This window comes from Mauremys reevesii, linkage group 16, assembly GCF_016161935.1.
Source record: "Mauremys reevesii isolate NIE-2019 linkage group 16, ASM1616193v1, whole genome shotgun sequence".
NCBI lineage: Eukaryota > Metazoa > Chordata > Testudines > Geoemydidae > Mauremys > Mauremys reevesii.
The window spans coordinates 3162140-3178417 of NC_052638.1; positions in this window are offsets into that span (position 1 = coordinate 3162140).

Sequence of the window (16278 nt, forward strand, 5' to 3'; positions counted from 1 at the left end):
CCGCCCTCAGCGCACTCCCTGTAACACCCCTATACTGCCTGTCAAAAAGCATCCTAAAAAGGACGGAGACCCTATTCGTTGGCGCTTTGTACAGGATCTACGGGTTGTTAATCAGTATGTGGTCCCTCTTCATGCAGTAGTTCCTGATCCAGCTACTATCATCAGCCAAATCCCCTGGGATGCTGAGTGGTTCACTGTTATTGACTTAAAATCAGCCTTTTTTAGCATTCCTGTGCACCCAGACTCTCAGTATCTCTTTGGTTTCACCTGGGAGGGACAAAGTTATGTCTGGCAACGACTTCCTCAAGGCTACAGAGACAGCCCCACGATTTTCAGCCAGTGCCTCCGCCACGATTTGGAAGGCTTCACCAGTCTGCAGGGATCCACGTTAGTCCTATAAGTAGATGACATCCTATTAGGTAACCGCGAAGAAGCTGCCCTCCGCATCGATGGTAAGGCACTTTTATTATACCTACACACCAGAGGCCACAAGGTAGACCCTAACAAGATTCAGTGGGTCTCACAGAAGGTCCGATATCTGGGCTTCCTGTTAACCCCAGAAGGGAGACAAATGGACCCGGTCCGCATAAAGACTATCCAAAACTGCCCTCTGCCAAACACCAAGAAACAACTTCGAGGTTTCTTAGGATTAATTGGCTTCTGTCGCCCCTGGTTGCCGTCCTGCGGGGAGTTAAGCAAACCGCTCCACCGACTCACTGCTAACCTTGCTCCTGACCCTTTGCAGTGGTCCCCAGACACGATCCAAGCCTTTCAGTTACTCAAGGACAGTGTGGCCTCCTCCATGTCTCTCCGCCCCCCCAATTACAGCAAACCCTTTCACCTTTTTGTCCACGAGAGGGGCGGAATTGCTAGTGGCGTCCTTACCCAGCTGAGCGGGCCCCACCATTTCCCGCTTGCTTTTTACTCTCAGCAGATCGACCCTGTCGCTCAGGGAACCCCATCCTGCACCCGGACTCTGGCAACAGCTGCCCTGCTGATCACAAAGGCAAAGAGCCTGATCCTGGGTCATTTTACCACGGTCTGGACCTCTCATGCCTTGTCACCCCTTCTGTGTAGAGGCACAACCCAAGTCTTTTCGGCCCATCGTCAGCAGCAGCTAGAGGCCGAACTCCTAGAAGACACTAACCTAATTTTTGAAAGGTGTGGGCCCCTTAATCCAGCTACCTTGCTTCCTGACCTGCCAGTCCTCCAGGATCAGCATGACTGTGTGGAAGTAGTTCATAGCATCTTACAGATAAGGAACAACCTGTTTGACGTGTCACTGGACAACCCTGATTGCATCCTCTTCTCGGACGGAAGCTCCTTCTATGTTGATGGCAAGCGTTTCGCCGGTTATGCAGTCACCTCTGAATGGGACATTCAAGAGTCCGCCTCACTGCCAGGCAACTGGGGAGCCCAAGCCGCCGAACTCTATGCCCTGGCCCGAGCTTGCCAGTTGGCCGCTGGTAAGACCGTTACCATTTTTACTGATAGCAAGTATGCTTTTGGAGTTGTGCATTGTCACATCCACCTCTGGAAGTTTCGAGGTTTCCAGACAGCTGCCGGTAAACCCATTCAGCACCTCCCCCTCATCCACAAGCTTTTGGACGCCCTCCAAGAACCCTCGGTCCTGGCTGTAGTTCACTGCCGGGCCCATACTAAAGATGATAGCCCCGTCACCCGTGGGAATGCCCTGGCTGACGCCTCCGCCAAAACGGCTGCCGTCTTACCCTTAGCCATGCCCACGTTGGCTATTGTAACCTCCTCCTTTACTCCACCGCACCCCGTACCGGTACCCGCTGCTGAACTACAGTCGTGGGAGAGCCTCGGAGCCACTCTGGTCAAAGGGACCTGGCTTATGCCGGATGGCCGAGCCTGCCTCCCTCGCTCCACATACCCCGTGGCAGTTCGCTGGCACCATGATAAGGGGGGTCACTACGGCACACACGCCCTTGTGGACACCATCGCTCGCTTTTGGTATGCTCCAGGCATTCAACCCTACTGCCTGTCAATAGTGAAAGCATGCAGCACATGTCAACGTAATGGACCTGCTCCGCCCCTTAGCAAAATTAAGGGTGGAAGACCTCCGCCTGCTGCTCCATTTCAACATCTTCAAATTGACTTTGCAGATATGCCAAAGGCTTTTGGGAAAAAGCACCTCCTTGTTTTGGTTTGCCCTCTGACTTCATGGGTCGAAGCTTTTCCTACTGCTAATTGTACTGCTGCCACAGTGGCAAAGATTCTCCTTAGAGACATTGTACCCCGTTTTGGCATCCCTTGCTTGACTCAGATCGCGGACCCCACTTTACTGGTAATGTCCTTGGCCGTTTAGAACAAGGACTGGGCATTTCACACTCCTTTCATACACCCTACCACCCCCAGTCTAGCGGGAAAGTTGAGCGTATGAATAGGGAGCTTAAGCTCACATTGGCTAAATACTGTCAGGAAACAGGGTTAAAGTGGCCTCAGGTACTTCCCTTGGTCCTGTTTCACCTTCGTACTCGCCCAACCCGCGTATTGGGATTATCCCCCTTTGAACTGCTCTATGGACACCCCCCTTTCAAAGGCGGGGCGCTACCACGTGCTGATGTTTCACTATTGGGAGGGGATCATATGACCGCGTGCCAGTTTCTCTCCCTACAGGCTCGCCTCCGTACCCTTTGGAAAGCCTCGCAGTTTTCCCAGACCGTGCCACTAGAAGAACAGATACACCCGTTCCAACCAGGGGACTTCGTCTGGGCCAAAAAGTTCGTTCATGGCAACACCCTCCAGCCGAGGTTTACTGGACCCCACCAGGTTCTTTTAACAACCCAGACTGCAGTGTTCCTGGAAGGACGCAAATCCTGGATCCACCACTCCCACGTCAAGCCAGCCGTAGTGGACCACAGTGACGGACCAGTGGCTCTTGCCACCACTGAAGACACTACCTCTGACCAGTGGACCAGCTTACCTCTTTCAGACATCAGACTTAAATTGACTCGGAAAAAATGAGAGGACCTTTTATTCTGACAACTGTATGTTTTTTATTATGCCTTTTTAGTTTATTTTCTGCTTATGAAGATAATGCTTTTATTAGATATTCCCACGAGGTTAAAACTCGTATTTTAGGAAATAGAAGTAATTGCTGGGTATGTACTCAATTTCCATTAAATGCAGAACAGGGACTCCCCTTCACACCCATTCCCCTGACCACTGCTAATATGACTTGGATGCCACCGGCTAGAGTAAAAGATCCAGTCCAACACAATCTTACATGGGACAAAACAGGAGTGCCAATTAACAGATATCTCAGGGTAACCAATCAGACAGGATCACTGTGTTTTGTTAAAGAAAAGGGGTCAACTTTTGTGGGAACAAGTAAATGCAACATGTATTTTAATGGCACCGCCTTTAGTAAAAATCTTGGCTTCAAGCCTTGCGCATCCCACTTATCCCATATGTGGATCGCTCACCCCAATCCAACTTTTTCATGGGTGGGCAAGCCTTCAGAGTCAGCTTTTAAGAAGCCCTGCTTAGATCACGAGGGTGTCCAACTAATTGTTAAGGGATATACGATTGCCTTCTACAACTGCTCAAGCAGTACTACACTGCACTTTGAAAACACCACTACCAAATTGTGCCTCTTCAGTTCGCACAACGACCCCTCTGCATTACCAGGGGAACAGTGGTCCAACGGGTGGTGGGTTACCTCCTACTTTGAGAAATGGAATACCAGAAACGCAATGTATGGAACATACTGGGTGTGCGGGCCCAAAGCTTATTACTTTCTCTCCCCTGATTGGGCAGGGTCATGTTATTTAGCGTGGCTCACACCGCCTTCTCGCATCTCCCTCACCCCCCCCCCATTTTCCCCACGGTCGTAACATCCGTGAAACCTTCAGAGATATTAATATCTGTGATGGTTTGTCGTGGCAGCGGTGGGCTGGTCTCATTAGCTTGAGGGGTGGTGTCATCCGTCTACAGGGACTACTAGAATCTTTAACCAATGAAACTGTGACCCTATTTGAGAATCAGGCCGGGGAAATGTCCCAACTGCGCCAGTTAGCTTTGCAAAACCGAATGGCTTTAGATATAATGTTAGCAGCCCAGGGAGGAACTTGCGCCCTCATAAATGAAGAATGCTGTGTTTTTGTAAATGACACCTACCCTGACACCTTTCAACGTACCAAACATCTAAGGGAAATGGCTAAGAACTACTTCTCTGGCCAGCCACCTTATGATTGGTGGGGAGCCTTATGGAATTGGCTGCCTGGATTTGGGTGGGTTAAAAAACTCTTGGTGGGTATTGTTGGGGCCATAGTAATCCTTATAATACTGTGTTGCTGTATTCAGTGTGTCCCCTCCCTCATAGACTCATGTGGGTCAGTTTATTCTTTTCCTACTTCAGCCAAAGGCCTTACTCTCTTCGAGTTGGCCCAGGCTGAAATTATAGCGCCCTTGGCTCCTTAAAATGGGGTGTAGCTTTTGGTAAATAGTTATCCCAAAGCTACAAATGGAGGAATGTTGAGTCTGAACTTTTGATGAGCTTAAACTTAACCCAGACTTGATGTCTCTATCTGAAACTTTTAATCAAAGCTCTGACCTGCAAACTACTCATGACACCCCCCCCCTCCCCTTAAGTAGCCATCTCCCCTTTTGTCTTTTTAAATTTACATTTTAACCTGTTTTATCCTGTAGAATCTTGATTGATTATGCATGACCATTATGATCTGTTAATCACTTTGTTTACTTCTGTGTATAAATATTGATGCTCACCCCTAATAAACTTGCCACACTTACTCCGAAGCCTTTTAAGCTAAGGATAGTGTGAGCCCGTTGATCAACGAATTGGTGTCTGGTCTCTGACAGATTGTAAGCCCCATACCAACTCTGCACGAACTCGGGTGCTGGAGAGGTGAGTAAGGACTTGCTTTTTACCTAACAAGAGCATCTAAACTCCCATCTCTCTGTCAGTCTAACCTCAAACCAACAACCTCCTCCCGCTGTCAGCTCCCACCCCCTGGAGATTCTATTCATGCTCCTCCAGCCCCAGGAACCCCACTTCTCCTTTCTGTTAATGTTCACAACAATGTATTCATGTGGTGGGGGTGGGGGGGAAGAGAGAGAGAATTATCTTATCAGCTTTCCCTAAGTCCTGTAACAGGCCTCCATTGCCACAACGAGCATCTGACTTCTATATTTGCTGTATTGTTGAAGGAATGATGTCGTTTTCCATTTCTTGCTGCTCTGGGTGCTGTGCTATATCGTTTCTTCTTTCAGAGGAGTCAAGTCTTTCAGGTAACAATTGCAGCAGATTTTGTCTCTGCACTTGACCATTATTAGCTGTGATATTATAAGATTGAGGCGTTACCTCTTTCGTTACAGTGAGCTTCTGAGCCCCATTTAGGCCATTATAGACATGTACTGTAATATTTAGTTTCAAAGAAGGTAGTTTATGCAATTCTCTATCACAATAATTTTGATACAAACTCGACTGATATTAATACTTACTCCTTTCCTTATATACTTCTTGAAAAAAACATTGGTAACCTCTTTCTAAATTTTCTGTTGTCACATCTGTGCAGGTGATAAACCTGGCTGTAAAGGCAATGTTCTATAATTTAATAATGCCAAATAAGGGTTAGGACTTCGGCTGGGGGTGAGGGCTCTGAGGTGGGGCCAGGGATGAGGGGTTTGGGGTGCAGGAGGGGCTCCGGGCTAGGGAGTGGGACCAAGGGGTTCAGAATGTGAGAGGGGGCTGGGTCAGGGGGCTGGGCTGTGGGAAGCGGGGAGGGCTCCTCCTGGGAGTGCTGGCTCTGGGGTGGGGCCAGGGATGAGGGGTTCGGGGTGCAGGAGGTGGTTCCAGGCTGGGGCCGAGTGGTTTGGAATAAGGGTGGAGTCTCAGGCCTGGGACAGGGGGCAGGGGGTGTGGGTATGGGAAGAGGTGTGGGCTCCAGGAAGGAGTTTGGATGTGGGCGGGGGGGTCAGGGGTGGGGCAGAGGGTTGGGGTATGGGGGGGGTTGGATGCAAGCTCTGGACAGTGCTCACCTCAGGACGCTATCGGAAGTGGCCAGCATGTCTCTCCAGGTCCTAGGCAGAGGGGCAACCATGGGGCTTTGCACTCTGTCCCCATATGCAGGTGACCCCTGCAGCTCTCATTGGCTGTGTTCCCAGCCAATGGGAGCTGTGGAGCTGGTGCTCAGGGTGGTGTCTGCAGGCGGGGGCAGCTTGCAGAGTTCCCCTGGCCACCCCTCTGCCTTGGAGCTGGAAGGACACGCCCACCACTTCCGAGGAGCCGGGCACAGAGCCTGCCTGCCCTGCTGGCACTGTGGCCAACCAGACTTTTAGCAGCAACCCAGGTGTTCTGGTCAAAAACCAGACAGCGGGCAACCCTAATGCATGGCACCAGAGCTGAGAGAGGGCTGGGGCAGCAGGAGAAAAGGGGGAGAGAGAGCCAGGGAAGTGGTGCCATTGGGTCCCAGGCACAGACTTGTTGCTGCTGGGTGAAGACAGCGATAGGAAATGGAGGGCGGTTCCGCCGTCTGAGGGGGGAGAAGGTAAGTGAAGTCTGCAGCTGTGCAACCAGGGAGTTGCTACATTTCTGTGTGCACTAAAGGCTGATGGTTCAACCTGAAATTCTCTCTCTCTCTCTCTCTCTCTCTCTCTCTCACACACACTCACACACACACACACACACACACACACACACACACACACACACACACACAGCATATGGGGGAGTTAACGTCAAAAACAGGCAAAAAATGATTGGATTTCCTTACATTAAAATCTTCTGACTTTGGGAGTCTGACTCACGATTTTTACTCTCCTGAGGTAAGCAATCCAGGGAAGGTCTTGTGACAAAACATACCCCTGTATTCACACCCTACACACCATGGTAATAACCTCTGTACAAAAGGATGCTTTGTAAGGTATCATTAGAAAACTCTTACTTTGCTGGTCAGTATTGTCCTGGTACAATTTGTGTGGCAACATTGTATGTGAAGGTGCAAGAGTCCCCTGTATGGTGTTATTAATACATGTTCCAAATCCAAACCCCACCGCCCTGCCCACACAGAAGTTGGCAAACAGCTCTTTCATGCATTACTACTTGAACTCACTTCAAATATACCTGTTTTACTGGTTTATCTAATTCAGTGTGTTTAAATTGGAGTGTTTGGATAACTATTTAAGGTAATAAAATAGCATATTATTCCCTTAAAGAAATACCAGACAATATATCTGTAGTGTCCAGGAGAGGGCTGGGCAGTATAGCACATACATTTCTGAGGAAAGATCTGGGCCTGGGGGTATGAAGGGGTCACCCTGCTGTATAACCCAGGCTGGTGAGAGCCAGAGTGTAGCAGGTAGGTGCAGTGACACACAGACCCTCAGGGTGTGGCTTGCATCTTCGAAGGCTGTTTGTGAGCAGCCCCGGTGGGAGCTACCGCAGCAGGGCATTGTGAGGCACCCGAGGTTGCAGGGCAGGGGTGACAAGCCCCATACTGGTCTGGACTGTGTCCCGCTATGTCACAGGTCTATACTGCAATCATGGATAAGTTACAAAGATGCAGCCTGAACCCCTTGGTAACTATGTGTGGGGTTAGCCTGCAAATACAGTGCACACAGCCACAATTTCACAGTTGTCCTGCTTCAGCTACTAGATGAAAGTTGTCGTGAGTGTATCTACAAAACCAAAGGCTGGTCGTCAGTGTCTGAGATCCTCTCCTGCTCAGGCAGCTGCTCACTGCAGTTACGTCAGCTCCTTGCTCAGATTCCTCCAGAACGCACAGTTTGTTCTGTCTCACCTCATCCCATTCTCACCTGTGCTCCCTCTGGGTTCTGGAAGGTCCCAAAGACCCACTTGGGTCGATTTAATTTCCCCACAAACTGCTTGACAAGGCCCAAGCCAATTCCCCGATTGGCCCCAGTCACCAGAACGCTGTGGACATTAAAGCCAGCCATGGTCCTCGCCTGCCTGTGCCCCAGCTGGCAGGGCCTGTGCTCAGCGAGCGCTGGGCTAGCTGCACACAAACACACTCACACCCCCAACAACTGGGGTTACCTAAGGGGAGCTCCAGGGAAAGAACTCTCTGCTGCCAGCTAGCAATGAGACAGGAAGAGATAGAAGGAGCCAGACCTTATTTGTATACTTGTTACCCCTCATCTCAGGGAGAACAGTCTGTTTGCTTTGGATACTAGTCAGTGAAGTTCTGAGTGCAGAGCTGGTGACATGTTCTTCTCCACATTGTGTGTGAGAAAGGGCAGCACAAGTGTACCCAACATGCCCTGAATGAGGAGCAGCCACATCTAGAAGCTCCGTCTGACACAGCTGGGCAGTGGAACCAGAAACAAAGCGCTAGGCAAAGGACGTCAGGCGTAAATATCAGGGGATACGGATCCCAGTATCCTAATGCTCTTTAATCTTCACAGGGCTAAGTGACTTCCAGGAAGGAGCTGGATCGAGTATTTCAGAGGCAGTGGCAAGGTGCCCTGGTCCAGCCTGCTACAGTTATAATGGATCTGAGACTGGCAAGGGAGAATGCAGAGGCAGCGCTGAGGAATCCAAGGCCTCTCTCCCCAGAGGGGCTGCAGACAGACCTACCTGCATGCACTGCACTCCCGGGTTTGGCTACTAACAAACTGTGAGTAGTGTATACGGGAGGGGAAAACGAAAGGACTGACCAAGGTACCGAGGAGTCAGTGTCTTAGTGCTGGCAGGAACGTACGATGGATTTATTGTTCCTTTCCCCTTAACACAGTTTTCCTTGTTTTAGACACTGATCCGGTGTTTGCGCATGGGGAAGTTTTGTCTGTTCAGGGCACTGTTATGATAACAGAGCCTACAAATGTACCCGAATTGTAAAATCAACTGTGAGAAGTGGGTGAAGGTTCATAGAATCATAGAATCTCAGGGTTGGAAGGGACCTCAGGAGGTATCTAGTCCAACCCCCTGCTCAAAGCAGGACCAAACCCAACTAAATCATCCCAGCCAGGGCTTTGTCAAGCCTGACCTTAAAAACCTCTAAGGAAGGAGATTCCACCAGCTCCCTAGGTAACCCATTCCAGTGCTTCAACACCCTCTTAGTGAAAAAGTTTTTCGAATATCCAACCTAAACCTCCCCCACTGCAACTTGAGACCATTGCTCCTTGTTCATGCAGTGACACAAAGAGCTGTCATATCAAACAGTATATGAAAAGATGTGAGAAGGGAACAAAACAGAGTCTACACATAACACAGCTCTTCAGTGGTAGGATTATGACTGGTAAACAAGAGAAGCAGAAGATGGGACATCAAGGAACCAAAATTGATGGCTTGGAAGTTAGGCCTAATTGGTGGACAAAATAATGGGAGGCTGGATTATTCCATCCATCACCTGCTTGGGGCCATGAAAAAGAGACTTTGGGGGAGAACAGAAAAAGAACATTTACCGTCACCATGGCTGCGGGGCAGGACTGTTGCCATGACACCAGAGCTTGTGGGAGGACACCAGACCACTGTCATGTATTCAGTGACGACCTCAACCTGACACTTGAAATATTTGTGATGTTTGGTGTAAGTGACCATTTGTCACTAGCCATTTGTCGGGTGGCGAGATAGACTGGGGAGTCTAAGGGGGCTGTCTGTGACTCCTTGGTAAGACTCCATGGTACCCGCTTGGTGAAATCTAACTGTAGAGCACCTCACCAGATCGGGGTCTCTGCCCTGCATCTGACAACCTGCCCTGAGGTAGGAACGCCGGCGTGAGCCGCTCCAGACAGCGTGACATGCACAAATCGGGTGCTGTGGGGAGAAGTGAGGGCAGCTTGCCACTGAAACTGCAGAGGGTAGCAACAGAGCAGAGTGAGCTCCAGTGAGGGCCCTTTCCCCTCCATGGCCTGTGGACAGGGAGCCTGCAGGGCTAGATGGTCCTTTGCCTAGGCCCCTGGGGCAGGAGGAAAGGCCATGAGTGAGATGCTGAACTTGTGTTCAGCAGTTTCCTTGGGAAGGGAAGGGAAGGGAAGGGAAGGGAAGGGAAGGGAAGGGAAGGGAGTTGGACAGCTGGAGAGTATTCTTCAGTGTGGGGCCCGGTTCCTTCGCCTGCCAGCTCGTGGAGCCATGTTCCTCCTCTGAGCTCCCAGCCCCAGCAAAAAGACCTCACGGCAGCCAGCACTGGACATTCTGCCCCATGGACCCAAATGTGGAGATTGGTCCTGCTTTGAGCAGGGGGTGGGGCTAGATACCTCCTGGGGTCCCTTCCAACCCTGATATTCTATGATTCTATGTTACACACGCCCCAAGTGTGTGTGGTGGGGGCGTCAATGAGTTTCCTCTCACCCCGTTCCAGCCCAGGACGGCTAGACCAGCTGCCATTCCAAGTACACAAACCCTGCCTGCTACAGTGGCTCTAACAGACTGTAGTGGGGTGGTCACCCCACTCCTGCCCAGAGGGGTTAAAATCAGCCCTGGAGAGGGCTGGGGCGGGTACCAGTAAACCTGGGCTGACTGGGGAAGCAGCCGCAGCTGGGCCAGGCCCCAATCAGGCTGCAGCCGGCCCTGTAAAGGGGCTGCTAGGCTGGAGCTTGGCAGTCTCTCTCTAGCTGTGGAGAGGGACGGGCCTGGCTGCTGGGAGCTGAGCCGGGTGCCTAGAGTGGAGCAGGGTTGGGGAAAGGCCAGAGGAGCTGGGGAGCTCCGGCCTGGAAAACCCCAGGCTACAGGCCTTGTTAAAGCCAAGAAGGTACTGGGGTTGCAGAGGGGCAGCCCAAGGGTAGGCAGAGGCAGCAGGTTCAAACCCCCCTTGCCGATGATGGGTGGCAGTTACACTGCAGTCCGCCCCCATGAGCAGGGGCTAGATGGTGACTGGCAGTCACCAAAGACTGAGGTGAGGCGGGGACAGAGGGTTGGGGGTTCCCTGGGGAGAGGAGACCCAGTGAGTCTGCGGGGTACTGCAGGGGCTGAACCTTGAGAGATGGGGCACCGGCCTGCAGAGGGCGCTCTGCAGGCTGGCACGCTAATTCCCTGGACGACCAGCAGGCGGCACCGCCGGGTGAGTCGTCGCCTCACTACACAGACCCTTCCCGCTTCCTTTCTTCCCCTGCCTCTCGCCCAAGGAACCGAGGACGAGCTCCCAAGGGCTGGGAGCAGAGAGTCAGGGTGAGTCCCGAGAGCTGCCCCTGCAGCTGAGACAGGTTCCCTGCTCGGCCTGGCTATCCCCTGGCCCCAGTCAGCCGCCACTGCTGGGGAAGGTCAGGGAAGCGGTCACAGCCGTTGCTCACTGCAGCCCAGCACACGCTGCACTAAATTCACAGAGTTAGCTCATGCTGTGAGTTACACCTAAGGTGGGTGAGCTGTCCCGGGAAGGGAGATGTCTGGGGAGGAGGGTCTAGAGAGGCCATGTAGCCTCAGACAGACTAACAAGCACTAAGTGCATTTGGCTAAGGAGATAACCCTGCCCCTGAGAACCCCCTTCTCTCTACCCGTGCTTGTCATCTTGAGGGACTATTTGTCAGAGGAAGGATTCAGTGGAGACCCCTCACCATCTTTTCTCTAGGGAAATGGACCTTACTGTGGGAGCTGGACTCTTGGTTCAGACCCCACCGGGACAGCGCTAGGGGCTCTGGGTCCATTTCTTGGGTGTTTGCAGTCTGTGATGTGCTGTACCTCGTGGGAACACACTACACCCCCATGTTCATCCTTATGAAATGATTGTGTGGCATCCAATGCAAAGTTTGTCATGTCAGGTGTCTTCGGAAGGCTCATGATGCACTGAGCGTTGTTGTTATAGTAATTGTTGTTACAGTAATGTTATAGGTTGTAATTTCATGTATATAGTTATGAAACTGAAAATATGTCCTCATGGCTTAAAACAGGCCCAGACAAAACTCTCCAAGAGCAGAGGGGCAGTTTGCACCTCCTCAGGGCATGCAAGGGACAAACCCAGCCCAGCCTCACAGGAACAAAGGACACTGGCCTAGGCAGCAACAAAGGATCTGTTGACTCTCGAGTGAGTCACCCCCCTCCCCTTGGTCAGTTTGGGACTGCAATGAGGTAATGCTCACCTGACCCTGAAGGGGGAGGGCAAAGCCAAGAGGGAAGAAAGACCATGATAAAAGGGAGAGATGTTTGCCAGGCTCTTCGTCTCTCTTCCACGTCCATCTACAGACATCTAAGTTTGTAAGGGCACTGAAAGTGTTAAGATCAGAGTAGAATGTGTTTTGCTTTTATTTCATTTGACCAAATCTGACTTCTTGTGCTTTGACTTATAATCACTTAAAATCTATCTTTATACAAATAAATTTGTTTGTTTATTCTACCTGAAGCAGTGTGTTTGGTTTGAAGCATGTCAGAATAACAAGCCTGGTGCATATTAATTTCTTTGTTAAATTGATGAACACATCTGAGCTTTCCTGGGAATGTTCAAACTAATAAGTAAACAGTGGCATCGGCCTGCAAAAAGCTGAATCAGTCATAGATATGTGACTTGCCCAGGTGACCAGAGACCCCATCTTGTGGCTGTGATGTTGCACAAGAGAGAGGATATAAAAGGCCCTGAAAGCCCCTCCATTTTGTCTTCAGCTGACTCAGAAGATAGCCTCTCCAACCCAAAGAGATGCCTGAAAGAAACTGGAACAAAGGCCAGTAACTACGGGGGGTGAGTGATTGCTGGACCCAGGCTAGGAAGGAGTCTAGTCTGTAAAAGAAGCTTATTGGAACATCTCTGAGGGTGAGATTTACCTGCGTTTAGTTTCCTACTGTATTAGGCTTAGAATTGTGTGTTTTATTTTATTTTGCTTGGTAACTTAGTTCGTTCTGTCTGTTATTACTTGGAACCACTTAAATCCTATTTTTTATGTTTAATAAAATCACTTTTTACTTATTAATTAACCCAGAGTAAGTAATTAAATCCTGGGGGAGCAAACAGCTGTGCATATCTCTCCATCAGTGTTATAGAGGGTGAACAATTTCTGAGTTTACCCTGTATAAGCTTTATACAGAGTAAAATGAATTTATTTGGGATTTATTTGGGAACTGAGTATCTGGGTGCTAGAGACAGGAGCACTTCTTAAGATGTTTTCAGTTAAGCCTGAAGCTTTTGGGGGACATGGTTCAGACCTGGGTCTGTGTTTGTAGCAGGCTAGCATGTCTGGCACAACAAGGCAGGGTTCTGAAGTCCCAAGTTGACAGGGAAAATGGGCTCAGAGGTAGTCCCAGCGCATCAGGTGGCAGTCCCAAGGGGGTTTCTGTGACCCAACACGTCACACCCATGACTATAAAAGAGGTTGTAAAGTTTTTAACAAGTGTGGGGTTGTTTCTGGAGAGCAGGATCAGTGTTTGAGTATAGAACAAGGGTAGGTAGCTCCTGGTTATTGGTGAGTTGTGCTGAACAAGTTCTACCTTCACAACAAGGCGGCACTCAATTCTGTGCTCCACTTGTCCTGTGCCCTATTCCCCAAGGGACATGCACTATCTGCAAAGGTGGATGTCGAGTGTGTGCACTCTGGGCCTACCAGCTCATCACTCAAAGAGGGCAGAGTTAAGGTTATGTGGCTGTTCAACCTTCATTTTGCAGAGGTTTCAGTTTTTCTGAACTAGATGTTCTGGAAGGACAAGTGATACTTCTGGGCAAATTTAATGCTGCATTAATGACCATTTTTGTCAACAAATGTCTTAGTTTTGTCTTTTGCACTGAAAGAAATGTTTTGTTGTGTGAGTTAGTGGTCAGGTACACAGGTGTAGGTCCCATGTGGGGTTACAGTTGATACTCTGCTGTGGCTAGGCTATTACAAAAGACCTCGCTTTTACACTGCACTTTCTATTGGTCAAGCTCAACAAACTCGATATCATCCTCCCTGTCTTACAGATGGGGAAGCTGAGGCACGGAGGGGCGAAGTGACCTGCCCAAGATCACCCAGCAGCTCAGTGGGAGAGAGAGCCAGGAATAGCCCCAGTTGAGTGGTCTCTCCCCTACACCATATGGTTGCTCTGCGATTCCTCAGTACTCCTCCCCCCCCCTCTAAGTTTTATTACAGTGGAATGAGGCCAATGGTGTGCTTTGAAACGTCTGGCCCCCATCATCAGAGAGCTGCTGACATTGCCCTGCAGGGAGAAAGCAGGAGCTGAACAAATCCTGCATGCAGGGGTTGGAGGTGCTCGCTGGTTACGTTCTCAGGAGCAGGGTGAGCAGAAGGGATGGAGCTTTGAAGTACAGAAAAGGAGGTGAACTGGGGACATGAGGAGGTGGCCAGGAAGCCATGGGAGTTGGCTGTGTTCATGCGGGTTCACGGGGCGACCTGCAGCCTGGGCAGGGTTTTCAGGCTCCTGTTAATCTGTCAGAATGTGGGCAGGCTGATGCTCAGACTGGCTGATCTCATTCTCCTCTCTCCGAGGGGCACCTTGGCACTGGAGTCGTTCCAGGCAGGGATCTGCAGCGCTGACCCCCTCCTCTGGATCGCAGTGTTAAGGTCGCACAGTTGGAAACCACACAGGGTGAGGAGACGCACAGCTGTGGGTCCTACCTGTCATGGACGCTCCAGCCACTGGATCACCCTGGTCCACATGCTTGCTGATCCCCTCAAAAAATTCTAAAAAATTGGTGAGGCATGATTTCCCTTTACTAAAGCCATGTTGACTATTCCCCAGCAAATCGTGTTCATCTCTGTGTCTGATCATTCTGTTCTTTATTATAGTTGCAACCGATTTCCATGGTACTGAAGTTAGGCTAATCAGCCTGTATTTGCCAGGATTCCCTCTGGAGCCTTTTTAAAAAATTGTTGTCAAATTAGCTATTCCCCAGACACCTGGTATAGAAGCTGATTTAAATGATCAGTTACATACCACAGTTACTAGTTCTGCAATTTCATATCTGAGTTCCTTCGAACTCTTGGGTGAATATCACCTGTTCCTGATGAGTTTTAGAGTAGCAGCCGTGTTCCTGATGACTTATTACTGTATAATTTATCAACTTCTTCCAAAACCTCGATCTGGGGCAGTTCCTCAGATTTGTCTCTTAAAAAGATGAGACCAGATGTGGGAATCTCCCTCACATCCTCTGCAGTGACAACCAATGCAAAGAATTCATTTAGCTTCTCTGCAATGGCCTTATCTTCTCTGAGCGCTCCTTTAGCATCTTCATCTTCCAGGAGTCCACTGATTGTTTGGCAGGCTTCCTGCTTTTGTACTTTTTTAAAAAATTGCTGTTAGTTTCTGAGTCTTTTGCTAGTTGCACTTCAAAGTCGTTCTGGCCTGCTATGTCTACATTTACACTTTGCTTGCCAGGGCTTATGCTCCTTTCTATTTGCCTCAGTAGGATTTCTCCTTAAATTTTGAACAGATGCCTTTCACCTCTAACCACTTCTTTTACCTTGCTGCGTACCACGGTGGCACATATTTGGTCCTCTTACTATGTTTTTTAATCTGACCCTTTATTATGGTGTTTTTAAAAAGTTTCCATGCAGCTTACAGGCTTTTCCCTTTCGTGCCTGTGCCTTTTAATTTCTGTTTAACAAGCTTCCTCATTTTGTGTAGCTCCCCTTTCTGAACCGAAGTGCTACTGTGGGGGGCTACTGTGGTATTTCTGCCCCCCTGCCCCACAAAGGATGTTAAATTTAATTATATTATGGTTGCTCTTACTGAGCAGTTCAGCTCTATGCACCTCTTGGACCAGATCCTGCGCTCCACATAGGACTAAAGCAAGAATTGCCTCTCCCCTCCTGCCTCTGGTTTGACTCCTTCCCACCGAGTGCAGAGCAGGGTCCCCTCATCTTCCCCCCTTTGGCCTGTGGAGGAGCCCCTCTCTTTTGTGTCGGTGCCTCTCCAGGGGAGATGGATTCTTCCTAAAAGTGGGGGTCACGGGCCCTGCCCCCCTCAAGGCCCCACCCCTACTCCTCCTCTTTCTCCCAAGGCTCCGCCCCCTGACCAAGCTGGAGCCACGCAGAGGAGACCAGGTCCCTCCACCTGCCTGGGGTGGGGAGGGTCAGGGCAGGTGTCGGGTCCGCGGCTCCCCTCAGATGCCTGTGGCACTCTTACCTGGACCCAGCTCCGGTTCCAGCCTGGCATGGGGGTGGGGACCCGGGGCCAAAGAGCCTCAACCGGACCTGATCAGAGCTGCCTGGGAAGCTGTGGGTAGCCATGGACCTTCTACCCCAGGCAGTAGGAGGGTCTGCAGCTCCCCACAGCTGCTCGGGCTCCAGCTTCTGGCCTGGCCAGGGGTCAGGGCCTCGGTGGGAAGAAGAGGGACAGAGGGCAGGGCCCACAGCAAAAAGTGGACTTCCAAAAATGGGAAGGCCTGGCACCTTGGCCCCCCTTGTTCCAGCACCCCT